At 40.5% G+C, this 15151-nt stretch overlaps 1 long non-coding RNA gene across 2 annotated transcripts; it reads left to right on the top strand.

Annotated features, from left to right (window-relative positions):
• The first annotated feature begins 4733 nt into the window (after positions 1-4733).
• Positions 4734-9432, top strand: LOC121952562. 2 transcript variants are annotated; one of them, XR_006106453.1, is made up of 4 exons: positions 4734-4916; positions 6314-6400; positions 6932-7027; positions 8518-9432. It is a non-coding gene; the product is annotated as an uncharacterized LOC121952562 (long non-coding RNA). The 2 variants fall into 2 exon arrangements; XR_006106452.1 differs by having other exon boundaries at positions 6314-7027.
• Positions 9433-15151: the final 5719 nt, after the last annotated feature.

Raw genomic sequence — 15151 nt, 5'->3', positions numbered from 1 at the left:
CGCCCCGTGTGTGGTTTGTGTGTGCCTGTAGGTTACAGTGCTGCCTACTGGGAGTCCCTGGCTGTGCTGCTTTGAAGTGAAGCTGCTCTTGTCAGATAAACAGAGAGGGGAACAGGTGTCAGAGCTGGCTGACTCATCTGTTCAGCTTGTACTCTTTGCATTCATTATTGTGGTCAAAACACAATAAACCCAATAAAGTAAAAGTGCAAAGCAATATGTGTAGTTGTGTACTTTACTGTTAAACTCTGTCAGATAGTTTACAGTATGTGATATCACATAGAATTGAAACACTAGATACACTCTTTGGCATTTCATCAAGAGGAACGTGCAGCCATGCCATGCTGCGCCTCTGCTGCTCCAATCAGCAGTGATCATGCATGAGTGAGTGACCTCTGACCTACTTTCTAAATTAGGAGAATATTTAAACAGATTTTCATCCAGATTCCTCAGATAGTTGTGTGAAATGTGGCTCTCAAGACTCTTTTCTGCATTCATTCGGGCTTTGTTCAAAAGTGAACAAAGTTTGGAATTGAAATCCAAGAATGGATATCTATAACTTGTAAAACAAAAATTCAATCCTCAGCTCAGAGAACTGAGAATTGATTAGATATTATTTGACCATAGAAAAGACATTGTCTGAAGACAACAATAAAGCAAAGCATTTTAATGAAGTATGGAAGTACAAATATGAAGCCCCACAAGACTAAAAAAAGGGCATGGCTAGGGGGAGAAGAAAGGGATCTGGTGGAGAATACAGTACATAGGAAATATACAGTGTTATGTGTAAAACAATTGAATGTACATTCATTCAAACATCAATACAGTCACATCTGGTTTATGTGAAGGTATTGATGTTTTCATGTTAGCCTAACACCATTTTAGGATAGTATATTGTATATTGTCCTACACAAAAAAGTATTCTATATTTGTTTTTTTGTTGGAATGAGATTGTAAGTAAAACATCAAGGTGGAAAGCATAAAATCAAATAAAGATAATTATACACAAAAAAAACAGCTGATAAAATTACTTAATTAAAAGTTACAACTTAACTTTTTTTTCTCTCTTTTATCTTTCCTGATGTCACCTGCCCCTAACGACCATGGCTGTAGACTGTTACCATGGTGCTGTTGCTAGAGTAACAATCTAAAGCCACGGTCGCCATGGAGACAGCAGGGTGGAGGAGGAGCAGGAGTTGGCATGGTAACTGGAAACTGCGAGGTCTTCATTGGTTTGAGCGTGGATGTTACGCACTTACATGGTGTAGGACTCCCCCAATGCAAGCCCACACAGGTTTCCTTTCTGAGCAGGAGGAAAGAGAGAAACCTCGAACATACACAGTGTACTGAGCAGTATTTCCATGGTGGTTTTACTACAGCATGGCCCTGTTGTCTTCAGGGGGGTGATTGGTGCATTGCCAGGCTTCAGTAGCCATGACTGTAGACTGTTACTGTACTGTGTCACTGTATAAGCAGTAAGCAGTCTAAAGCCAAGGTGCTGATGCTCTGGCCGAGTTAGGAGGATGGGGAAGCGATGGTAAGAAGGGCAAACACTCTCCTGTTGGAAACCTGCATCAGCAAAAAAAGAGGAGAGGATATAGGTGTAACATTACTGGAATCAAACCTGACACTGTTCCCAAGAGGTGGATGCTGATCAATACAGTTCTTGTTGGCCAGGGGCTTCCCAGTGACCTAAATAGTCATCATGGGTGAGATTACACTGAGAAGATAAAATGCTGAAAACTACTGCCACTGCTTTAGCCATAACGGTAATACCTTCTCTAATTATGTGTATTTGTAGTACTATCCCTGCATCTTTATTTGTCATCCTGCGCATTTCGTTTAAAACATGTTGCTGACTAAAACTGAAGGTGAAGACTATATTAAAATTTACTTCTGTGGTCTGAACAGGTTTAAAATATAAACTACATACACAGTGGTGTTTTTTTTTTTTATCATTAGAAACATTATGACGTGTAAAATTGGCAGTCCTGTATCTTTTGAAGTTATAGCATATAATGATTTTCAATTCTGTTCTCTTACCATCTACCCAGGTCTACCATCTACACAGATGAGACCATTATTTAAGCCAATGTTTCAACAACTGGCCACCTGATATACTATACTGCTACTACTACTCCAACTGTACTAAGTATTAGAAAATCTGTGCCTCATAAACCCAACAATTTAAGCGGTGAATCATGTCAATCGCCAGTCTACCAGTCAATCGCTCAATCAAAGGTTATATATATATATATATATATAGTCTTTGATTTATAGCTGTAGTATTATATTTTATATTGTTATGTATTATTATCTGAATGTTAGAGCCTAGAAAACTCTATAAACTGCCACAGAATGACAAGAATGGTATTAGGCATCATCCACCCACAGTTTTTCCTGTCTCTGACCTAGTTAGACTTTATATGTATGCAAGTGTGTGTAAGATGGAGTGAAGGAGGCAGGGGGACATCAAAAGGGGAGGAGAGAAAGACCTAGCAAACTGTTCTGATATAATGAAACACTGTTGCATATCCAAAAGGAGAAGAAAGACTTTTTAGAATAATCCCTCAATAGTAAACACCAATGACCTTCCTTCAGGAAATATGTTTAATATTTAGAATATTATCGCATTGATTACCATATCCTCAAGAGAGGCCCAAACAAGTGTTTGATCAATAAGAATTTTAGAATCTTAGTAAGTAATTTTGTAAAACTTGTAATACTTGAAAACTTAAAAACCAACATTCTTATTTTTACCCTCAGCACCATTCAGCTGTTGTCTTTTTGGCGCATAAACATAGAGATGTACCTGATTAGATCGCTGGCCAAGTACTACATTCATTCAGAGATTTGCAATCATGGCACAGTGTGCTAAAAAATGACTAAGATCAGACCAACTGTTAACTCTGTAAAGTCATCAGTTTTAACTTTTGGCAGAATATCTCACGACAAAAAGCTTGATATCATTTCAAAAAGCAAACATTTTTTACAGTTTTTTTCTTAAGAATATGCAAAACGTCTCTTGTTAATGAGTGTGTCTCTGCAACAGGTTCTCTTTTATGTGTTTCAGCACCCCTTCGCGGGAACAGCGACACAGTGGCGCAGAGGCTCGGCGCTGTCCGCGGTGCTGAAGTGGACGACGCTGACAGCAGAAAGGTAATTTAAAAGCAGACTGTGAGGAGTCAAACGTCCCAAATCTTAGTTTAAAATAGTGTTTATTTGACTTCATAACGATACGTTAAATCTATAAAACGTAGCTCTAAAAGTCTGTCTCTCGTTACTTCTGGTATCGCCCTAGTTTCTCCAACTTCACCGTGTCTGAGGTGGATCACAGGCTCTGCAGTCTCTGCTCTCATTACCGAATACATGTTGGTCAGGTGACCAGCACCGTCACGCATCTCACCGCTCGTCAAGTCACATGCCCGAGGATACGGGCATATGACGTCACGCCGCGAGCAAACCAATCGGCTCTCGTCCCTTTCTGCCGCCTGGCTTATCAGAGCGCGTGGGCAGTGGCTTGGTCTGGCTCGGTTTCCATGGCACCGGGGAGAAACTGCTTGACTTGACAAGCGCGTGGATCTTCCATTGAAATACGCACGGGATCATAAAGAGTGAGCAGTGAACTTGAGCCTGGACTTCGGTGTCTTCTTACTCATATATTGTATTTAAAATGTTAATGAAAAAAAACTCACATATGACACCTTAAAGTTTCTGTTACCTCTCAAGATTTTACCATTGGGGTGCTGACCATATTAAGATCCGGTTGAAATTTGCTGTTTAGATTTTAAATTATTGTTAATATACTTTCATAATAGCTGTTCTTATCTTTACATATTATTTTATAATATTACAATATGTCCAGTCGCTCCGCCTTTCTGACACATAATTAACACTGTCGGATCAAAGTCAGTGCAACAGTAGCCACAACAACGAGTTGTGAATGAACAAGGGGCTTCATTGACTCGTTCCACCCACGCCTCCCTCGTGTTATACGCGCACGAGCCTCTTACATTGCGCATTCACACCCCCGCACACCAGAGGATCACACCGCAGTATGCGCGTGTGCGTGTGCGTGCACGCTATGCCTTTAAAAGGGTTATAGTAGGTGACTGCGTATCATCTGCAAAGTGCGCAAGAATGACGCAGGGCTGACTTCACTGGATGACGACGTCACAGAACTGAGACTGAGAAAAATAATTTAAAGGAAACGCCGACCGGAAGTGCATGGGGGGGGGGGGGGGGGCGAGGAGTGTGCCGCCACACCGGAAGAAAGCGATGGCGATAATGTCATCACTATCACCGGAAACCTCCCGGTGCCACGCGCTCCCGAGAATGTAGAGGGGTTGGTGATGAACACTCCCCCACCTCCACGCTGCCATACCCCCCCACCCCTCCAAAAAAACGCGCGCTTATTACACAAAGCAGCGTACACACATACACATTGAGGCACTGGGGACGTGCGTGCGCCTGTATTTCTGTGCACGTGACAGTGTACATTGCACGGTGGCATTTGCACATCTTAAGTGGACGACGTCGGATAGTCTAAAGAGAGTCCAGTGGCGCCTAAATGGCAACCAAAACTACCTGTTTAACCTGTGCAACCCGTATGACAGGTGAACATAAATTACCAATATGTATTCTGATTTGTATATTTATGTATAACAATAAACACAGTGAACCAGACTCTGACCAAAAAACACATTACAAATGATTTTTTGCACACAGTTTTCTTTTTCGAGATTCTTTTTGTTTTTTTCAGGTTGCAGGCTGAATGCTGCCCACATGGGAAAGAAAATGAGTCACACTGCAGCAACTTCCAACCGGAGAGTGAAGATGAGAATAGTGTCAGTCAAATCAGACTATGGGGCTTCTTAAGATGGGCCGTCCAATACACCCTCACTTAACCCATTTCAGAGGTGATTTGTTTCTCTATTCCAATATTCGGTTAAAGTAACTCAAATTCTGTTCTGTAGGGGGAAAAATCACTTACCTCAGTCAAAGTTCCTTGTGTGGCCACGGCTGCGGCTCCTTGCTGCAGAAACATGTCTGTATCTCTAAACTCGCCGTCTTCATCAACATGAAACTGTCAGCGCAAAATCTGTGCCACGCTGTCTTCGCGCACAGACGCTTGTCGTCCCTCTTCTCCAAAGTCGCTTCCCATACAGACCGGGCTCTCCCATCAACCGTAGGCTTTTTATAGAGATCCCGTAGTAACTAGTAGAGGGAACTGTCGATGGGGGGAGGGGGGTGGTGGAGGAAGGAGGAGAGGGAGAGCTCATTCAAAGATTCACCTACACATGTACGTGCGTATCCCACGTCATTGGACGGAGTGCAGCTATTTATAAAGGGGAGGAAAAGTATAGCCTGCATCACTGTGCAGCTTCTTAAAAAGGAGGATGAAAATAGCATGTTTGTTGTGTGTGTCGCTCCGTACAACGAGATGTCAAATATTAAAAGCTCTTGCGAGAAAATTCAGGTGATATAAAGACATTTGGAGTCTCCGAGGAGCTCATTAGTGAGTTGAATCGCGTGTCCCAATCTCCCAATATTCCTATAACAGCCTATTTATTACATAATTATCTGTCGTTAAAATTCGCAAGAAATACATTTGTGATTGTCACGCTCTTTTTTCGCCAAGAAGACATGCTGTAATTGCTCCTGTCAGAGGATTTAGTTGTTGCCTCGGTGACGATATCATGCTCAGTTCAAGTGGATACTTTGATGCGTCGACAAATAGTATTTTGTATGTTTAAATTAGTCAATCAGAAAACGGTTTTACATTTCTCTCCCAGAGACCAATTTATTCGAAAACAACGTCTCTTAAAGCTGACACTTATAATGGAATATGTTAACATTTTGTTTACCAAGTGATGATAGCGATGAGCAAATCGTGATGTTTAAATTAGACGATGAATCACTGCCGCTGCCTGCTTAGAGTGACTGTTTGGTGCAGTGCTCAGATTTTTTTCTTATTTTTTTATGTCTATTAATGGGATTTCAGAAATAAAACTTGATCCAAATATCCAACCCAGATTCTAACATATCTGTTAAAAAAAACAAAACTCGGGAGAGATGTGACAGGAGTCGTGCGTAAATCCATCCCGACGCTGTTGAGATCACAACACATTCAGGGGAAAGATTTGGGGGAGACCCTCGTGCGTAAAGAAGTGTGTCAGACAGACGTAGGCGTGGACAGTGAGAGTCTCCTGTAAATTAGACGCACTTTGGACGCAGGACTAAAATATGTGTGTGTGTGTGTGTGTGTGTGTGTGTGTGTGTGTGTGTGTGTGTTTTTATGTCTTTCTGAGTTTAGGAAGCACAGAGTCACGCCACGCAAGAAAGGAGTGGAAGTTGAGAGAAAAAACTTATATGGCCCTGTACTCCTCCAAACGCTCGCCAGGTGTGGATTGTAATCTTTCTCTCCTGCACAACCCACCTCCACACACACGCCTCCTTTATTCAGACATTTACTGAATAAATTAGAGCTGAATTCCCTCTCACTAACTGTGGATTTCAAAAGAAAAGTAAATTATAATTCAACTCTCAGTTTAAAGCAAAGTCCAAATCAAAGCGATATCGTTGCAAAGGCAGCCACTGGCAGTCTGGAGGGAAAGTTTCAGTCATGCCTCTCCTTTTATGATTTAAAGATGTCACAGCAGCAAATGTAGAATTAAATATTATATGAAATTGCTCCAGAGCACATCCAATCTCTCAGCCGTACACGTTTCAAACACAACAGCACTCTTAAGAGGAAGATACTCCTTAAATCAAATTTACCTAGTTTCAATTTGTGAATATGAATAAAATTCTCTTTGAACGCAACAGCAGGGAACACTGTAGTGATGATGCACAGTTTGAACTTGTCCTCATTCATCACCACCTCTTCTTCCTCCTCCACCACTTTCTGCCTCCTCTTTCTCTGTTTCTCAAGGTTAATAAGGTCACTCTCACCGAGTCTCAGCCTCCACCTGTGGAGAGGCTGTCAGGACTCCAAAAGCAAAGGAACCAGAGTTTCCTGAGCTTGAAGGTTGGTTATTTAACCCTGAGAACACACATATCTGCACCAGAAATAACGGAAGAATAGACAGGGGTTACAATCTCCCCATATTTACCATCACCTGTTAGCAAGGGACCAATGTTCTGTACTTGGTGCATATAACCATTTATTAACATGTACTGACCAGAAAGAGACTCACATGGCCCCAATAAGACACAGAAAGACCACTAAGAAATGCAAAGGAACTGCTTAGAGACACAAAACAGCTGCAAAGAGATGCAAAACTACCAAAAAAAAAATATTTCAAAAAGACACAAAATGACCTAAACGAGACATAAAGAAGTACAAAAAGACACAACATTACAACAGAGATACAACATTTTTTTTAGTGGGGCATAAAACAATTTCAAAGAAAAAAAAAAGCCCAAATAAGACACAAAATTACCTCAATGAGACACATTATTTCAGTAAGACACAAAATGACCTAAAAGAGATACAAAACAATCTAAAAGACAAAAAATTATCTTGAAGACATAAAAAGTAATATAATAAGACTCAAATTCACCTAAAAGAGACATAAAACAACTACAAAAAGACGCAATAACCAGAGAGACACAATATGACTACAAGGCAACATAAAACAACCAAAAAAAGATTTTTTTTAAAAAAAATTACCTCAGAGACACAAAATGATTTCAGTGAAACATAAAATGTATTTATTTCTTTATTTATTTGATGTTCATTTAAAAGGGAAACAGCATATTAATGAACATCAGTTTAAAAGGAAATGTACATGTTCTGGAGATAGCAGGACTGCTGATTTATGTCTGTAGTCCCTTGGCAAGTAACAGAAAATAGAAAGAAAGAAAGAAAGATTTAAAAAAAGGAAACAAAAAAGAAAACAAACTCACAACAATAAAAAATGACTACAAAGGCACACAAAATGGCCTAAAAGAGACATGAAACAACTACAAAGCCTGTCTTTCTCCTAACTGAGATGGTGAAATATGTGAGGTGGTGGGGCCCTCTGCATATCTGTGCTCGGGGGCCCATCTTCTCATAATCCACCTATGAACATACCCTCTCTCTTTTCCCCATTGTTTCCTGTCTGTATCTTACGAGAGAAAACATCAAAACACGTGGCCATCTGTGGATAGCGTTTACAATTTGGGGTGTTACTTTGGCAGCTTACATTATGAGCTTTTTACATATCTGAGACCCTTAAAAACTAGTTAGAATAGTCAAATATGCACACATTGTTAACAGTAAATAAGGTCCTGAACACAAATGTTTGTTTGAATTGGAATATCTTTTTGAGTAATTTGGTAAAAATGTTTTATCTGTCCAGAAAAATCAGATATTTATACAGACCTTTTTTTTCTGTGAAGAAAATGCAGTGTCTCTAAGCAAGGAGATCTACGGTTATTTGCTTGTATTGATGTTTGAAGGATGACGCAATATGAATACATGTATTAGCTGTCCACCCATGACTTTTAAATCTACATTCCTATCCCCATTAGAGGCAGCCCACTGGGATCCATGCTTATCGCTTCACAGAGTTAGAAAACATCCTTGCAGCATGATAAGAATTCAACGGTACACCCACAGAGGCAAGTGCAGTATTAAATTTGATTCACTCTGTTGTTAGAGTTTGGTCAGTGACTTGTGCTCTGTTTTTTTCCCTTTTTTTCTGAGTAAACTGGTCTTAGAAATCATTGCAGAAGAGGAGGAGTGTGAATCTCTTAGCCTTGGGCCTAAAAACTGTAGAATCTCTCCGCTGGCTGCAAAGAAACAGCAATATAAATGTGCTGACGTGTGTTGGAGGGTAAGCATTGTGCGAGTGTGTGTACACAAGCATGCACAATCCAATTTCCTCATACTACAACCCCACATGAATATGCAAGCAGGGGGGATGAATGACTAAAATAGTGTGAATGAAGTGGTTTCTCACTAACTCCCTCCTTAATCCCACACTTCCTCTCATAACTGGCCCCCATAGTGGCATAAACACACACAGGCAGCATGCACACACATTACTACAGTATCATGTTATCTTTTCAATAGCTTTAAGTTCATCTTTTGTAAACCTATTGCTTCTCGTTCTGACACCGAGCGATCAGCCCTGAGGCAGTCCGCCTTTGACTCATATTCAACATTCAGCTCAGTTAAATCTGGAAGCCTGATTGTGAATCAGGATGCAGATGATTTCCTGTTCGAATCTCTTATCTGTCTGTCATGCCCAGTTGTTGGCTCGCTCTCTATCTCCTCATCTGTATTCCAAACAGAGATTGCAGTCAGATAAGAGAGAAAGAAACAAAAAATCATCCCTCCCCTACACTCTCTCCTCACAACCGCCTACCTTGCCTTCCCACCTCCCCTTCTCCCGTTCTGACTCATACTGAAATCCCAGTGAGCCTCCTCACCCACCCCCCCCTCACCCCTCCGCTCTCATTTGTGTTTTCTCTCCCTTTGATTGCCAAGCTGGCTCGAACGCAATGAGCAGGGCAAGAGAGAATGAGCAAATGAAAAAGATAGAGAGAGAGAGGAGCGGTGGGAGGGAGACGTGGAGGGAAAGGAGGAGGAGGAGGAGGAGGAGGAGGACTCTGCTGCCAAACGTGCCTGTAATGAGGATTCTGTCAAAGGAGAGCAGGGGAGGAGGAGAGTGTGTGTGTGTGTGTGTGTGTGTGTGTGTGTGTGTGTGTGTGTGTGTGTGTGTGTGTGTGTGTGTGTGTGTGTGTGTGAGTGAGTGTGTGTGCGTGTGTGTGTGTGTGTGTGTGTGTGTGTGTGTGTGTGTGTGTGTGTGTGAGTGTGTGTGTGTGAGTGTAGCAGTGGTGAGGGTGTGTGTCAGAGTGAGATGGAGGTTTGGAAAGAGTGGGTGTTTATTAGTGAAACCCCTCTCGCCCCCGCGTCGTTACCTCCACTGTCTCTGTGCTCCTCTTGCCTGCAAGATTTGTGAGATCGCAAATCCACAGTTACACACAGCAGCAACTCCACATCCACCCACACACGCACACGCCTAAGCAGAGACTTGTGAACCTATCCACTCAGAAACTTTGAATATGTGTGCTTTTAGTGTTGTGTGACGGAGGGGGAGAAGGAAACATGTGTAATGGCGCATGTACTTCCTCAGTGACATGTGTTGTTTGGCCTCTGGAGCCAATTAAGTGGTTCCAGCAAATCTGACTTACCTGAGATGCACATGACAAGATTATTCCTATGATTTCATTACATTTACACAGCATCTGTGGCAAACCATGCCCACACGGGCCGTCCTTTTGCAAACTCATATGCCGTCTCGTCTCATCTGCTGTAACTCCAACAGTGACTCACACAAAACTTCACAACATTATGAAAAAGTCATATGCTGAATGTAATTAACGTACAATGTCAGCTGTGTGTGTGTGTGTGCGTGCGTGTGTGCGTGTGTGCGTGCGTGTGTGTGTGTGTGTGTGTGTGTGTGTGCGTGCGTGTGTGTGTGTGTGTGTGTGTGTGTGAGCGTGGGTGCATGTGTTGGAGGGGGGTGTCAGTGTTAGAGTGAGTGCATCTGTTTGAGTTCAGCATGAGGATGATTGGAGTTTTAGTTGTAGATCATCAGGAATATTTCAAGTAGCATATGTGTCTGTGTTTATGTGTCAAAGCCCACGCCATGTCCTTTTATCGTGTATTTTACAAATACATAACCCCGTGAAAATGAAGCCCGAGTTTCCATGTGAGACTATGTCTCTAATCAGCTGTTCAAAAAAAAGCACTCACTGACCTGTGGGCCTGTCTTTACAAACTCATGCTATGCAATTATTTAAAGTTACTTGTTTCAAGGATAAATATATTTACAAACCCAACTTGTAAAATATGGATGCTTGATCAGTGGCCCTACATGTCAAACTATGATGCTCTAAGTACCTCTCAAGTGTCAGTTTTGGACGCTAGGGGTTGGTGTGTCAATGGGCTCATTACATGCATTGTCTTTTCAAAGTAAACTTAGAACATAGGTAATAAAATGTTTTCATTTTTAGGTTTACTTTCTTAGGTTCAAGCAACCAAAGTGCTTATAGGCTGTTATTAAAAGAACTCAATTGACATTTGTTTTACCACTGGACATGAACCCAAGTAAAAGTTAGTTTGATCTGCTCCCATTCACCAAATCACAAATCAAACACTGGCGAGGCATTAGCTTTTTTCATCACATGTTGTTCTATACACTTGGCTCACAGAGAAGTTTCACTTGGTTACAATCTGCAAACCCACTGCTGAATGCCACTAAATCCTACACACTTGAACTTTAAATCATAACATTTAAAAGCCTGCCTGTCTAAATGGTTCTCTCTCTCTCTCTCTCTCTCTCTCTCTCTCTATATATATATATATATATATATATATATATATATATATATATATATATATATATATATAATTATATATATGCATATATATTTAGTATGTTTACATATACAACTATAATTTTCTTGATTAATCATTTAGTTTTTTGTTCTGTAAAATGATAAAAAAAAAAAAAATGTTAATCAGTGTTTCCCAAATCTCAGATTGACATCCTCAGATGTCTTATTTGGTCCAAAACCTAAAGATATTCAATTTACTGTCATACAGCCTTTTTTTTTCATCAAAAAATGACTCAAATTTGTCAGTGATCAATGCAATAGTTGACTATTAAGCAATTACTCATTGCATCTTTAATATTGAGACTGCTCTTGAATAAAGCATTCCTGGATTCAGTCAGACATTGTTCAGACATACAGAAATTTACAGAAATCAGAGATTCTAACAAAAGTTTCAGAAGATACCAAATATGTGATGTTGAATGTTGTGGCAGAATGAGTGTAGTGTTTCTATTTGATGATAGGAGCAAAAGTGCAGCTTTTTAAAGCATATGGATTTTGGAAAATTTTACACAGCTTCAATGAAGAGTTGGAACAAGCTTTAACAGAATATATTCTGCATGGGATACTGTCAGACAGTGCGGAGAATGATGAATTTAACAACCTTGAAGCTACTTAAAAACTGTGTACTAAGGGCTTAAGAAGGGGTGTTGTTATTGCTGATGTTTGTCAAAAGCAATGAAGTATAGTCTTTAAATTAATATAATTGACAAAACCTTTAATGAATGAGGTCATGAAATACAGCCAGGAGCTTCCACTGCTATGATCTGTATTAGATCGTGCCGCCTTTGTTTAAAATTCTTTCTGTTTGGCTCCTCTGCACTGACACATCACTCCATGTACTCACATCTCATATTGTCCTGTCGCTCAGTCTTCCCCTGTCACTCTCTCTATCTCTTTTTGTGAATTTTACATTAGAAATCAGTCGAAATGGATATACTCCAAACATCCAAATTCCAAACATATAGTGCCAGCAAATATGCGTCACACAAGCCTCTGGCCTCAGTCTCTCTTTCTCTGTCTTTCTGTCTGTCTCTCCACACACACACGTCTTCTTTCATTTCAGTCTCTCTCACCACTTGTTATGTGGATCCCATTTCAGTCGTTTCACTTTCATCTCCCTGCCATTTTCATTCTGTTTTATTCGTTACCCCGTTTTTCAACCCCAGCGTTTTCATTCTGCTCCATCCTCAACCACAATGTCCCACTCTTTCCTCCACCTTTCTCTGCTGACTGTATTCCCCCATCTGTCCTCCTCCTCCTCCACTCCAGTCTTCTCTAAAAGTCATCTCCTCCTACCTCCCAGTGTCCCAGTGGGGGGAGATGGAGAGAGATCGACAGACAGAGAGAGGGAGAAGATGAGATGGGGGCAGGAGACATCAAGATATGATTGGGCTGGAGGAACCCCCTGGTGTCAGAAATTCACCTGCAAAAACTCCCTGCTTCCCCCGCTTTTCTCATCTGTATTCACAGTCTCTCCTCCTGCTCTCTCCTCCCGCATCATGCCTCCTCACCTCTCTCTTTCCCTCGCTTCCTCTTTCTCTCTGCCTCCCTGCCTGCCTCCCCCTCTCTGTCCTTCTGTGTCTCTTATCATCCTGCATTGCTCCACCTGCACTGTGGTGCAGCACTGACAATCAGAACTCTGCACACATACACACACACGCACGGAGGCACACAAGCGCAAACACACACTCAGAGACTCACGCACACACAGGGAGACACACGCCCACCACTTCCGGCAGCCCCCCTCCCTCCTTCCCTCCCTCCCTCTCTCACACCTCTCCACTGCAGACACGAAACATTCTACAACCCCTGGTGTGCCAGTGCTTCATCAAGAGACACTGCCAGCATTACATCAAAACAGTAATCTGCATTCACACACAATGTGGCTTCACTTATAATCACAATAAGATGACTGTAATGAGAATAATAATCAACATGTCATCATGTGTTTGTATTGCAAGTGCTTCACATATGAAACTCATTAATAAAAGAAAGTAATGGATCAATAATGAAATACAACAATGCCAGGAGAGCAAAACCAAACTCTGTGCAATTTAAAACATTTTGAAATAAACAGAAAATGTAATAAATTGATAACTACATGTGTATGTGTGTAATTAGTCCAATTCTTGCTCTGCTGCTTGCCTGCTTTGTGATTTAGGGGCACACCGTAGTGCATGAGTTTGACCAAAGTTACTTCTTTTACCGTAAGATGTAAGCTGCACACACACACACACACACACACACACACACACACGTAGACATTCCTGATTACTATGCCAAAGAAGTGAGATATCCTGCACCTTGGATTAATAATTTAATGACATGATGAAGGAGCCTGTATGGGAAAAGAGGAGGTTTGGTTCTGGATGAAGAATCATGTGTGGGAGATTTATAGGAAGGACATGAGACTCTGTCCCTTTAATTTGGTGTTGCTAGGGAAATGAAGCTGTTTACTCTAGCATCAGCCGCACACAAATGATGTCTGCCTGAACTCTCCATGCACTCCTCTCATATGCGCATACTTGTACATATGCACTATTTTTCTGTTATTTTTCTGTCATTAGTTTCTGCAGTCCCGCAGTTTGTGCAATTTGTCAGTTCACATCAAATACGTGAGTGACAGACATGAAAGAAAACAGGTGATAAGGAGGACTTGTTGCACTTCATTAAAATCGTCTAGAAGGTAAACAAATGTAGATTGAAGAAAGTTTGTTGATGGGCCAATCCAAAGGGTTATAAGACAGTTGAGCTAAAATTTGGAGTAAGTAATCAATCCTGACATCTAGTGGCTATTGTGTGGAACTGAGGGTGTATGTGTATGTAGGATACAGTATCTGTCTGTCAGTGTCTTTATATAATGTGAAGACCTTTAAGCCCCCTTCCCCCAGGCCTCACATGTAGGTCAAGGCCTACGTAAGAATTACATAACTGCACATTTCAGACTGATGCACATTTTATCAAATTTTAATGACAAGTGTTTATTAAAATTACAGAGTTAGAGAATATGTAAACCATTTTAGAATGAACCATGAGTCTAACTAGGAAGTTGATAAGGGGCGTTACAATTAAAACAATTTCGCCTGATGCAAGATTGGAAAACTTTGCGCAATCAACAACAACCCTTTTATCAAATAACATGCACAAACAGATGGTGGCAAGAGATTGTCAATATTTGTTAATATGCTTATAATGAAGGGGTTTATGGTAGAACAGGCAACATTAAATACTTTATTTTTTAAAAAACATTTTATTTTACTTGTATTTATAGTTATTATTATTTTCCTTTTTAAGAGAACATACAGTCAACACACATAAAGGAAAATGATCAACAGCCATAATTAAAACAATAATACAATATAATATGATATAAACAAAAAAGGGCCATATATAGGATATAAATGAGTATATTCTGTATGAGACAAATAATAGTTTTTTGTCTTTCTTAGTTTGGCCTTAAAAGTGAAATGATAAAGCAAGTGGTACTAGAATAATAGTCAAATCTTATATCAAGGATTCTTCCTATAATGGAATGATTTTTAAATGTCTGATATTGTGATGTCCTATAAGCAGTTTGGAAGATTAGAAGTATACTTAAGAAAATGGGGGAAATATTAAAGCTTTTTTTGGAAGGCTCATGATAGGGACTTTACTTTGTGAGGTGATGTATCTTTTAAATACATATTTTTTTTTATTATCCTGCTATATGTACGGACAAAGATATGATTTGATTTGCTTTGATAGACTTTGGAGAATG

Source organism: Plectropomus leopardus, chromosome 13, assembly GCF_008729295.1.
Source record: "Plectropomus leopardus isolate mb chromosome 13, YSFRI_Pleo_2.0, whole genome shotgun sequence".
Classification (NCBI taxonomy): domain Eukaryota; kingdom Metazoa; phylum Chordata; class Actinopteri; order Perciformes; family Serranidae; genus Plectropomus; species Plectropomus leopardus.
This window is presented reverse-complemented; position numbering and strand designations above follow the sequence as displayed.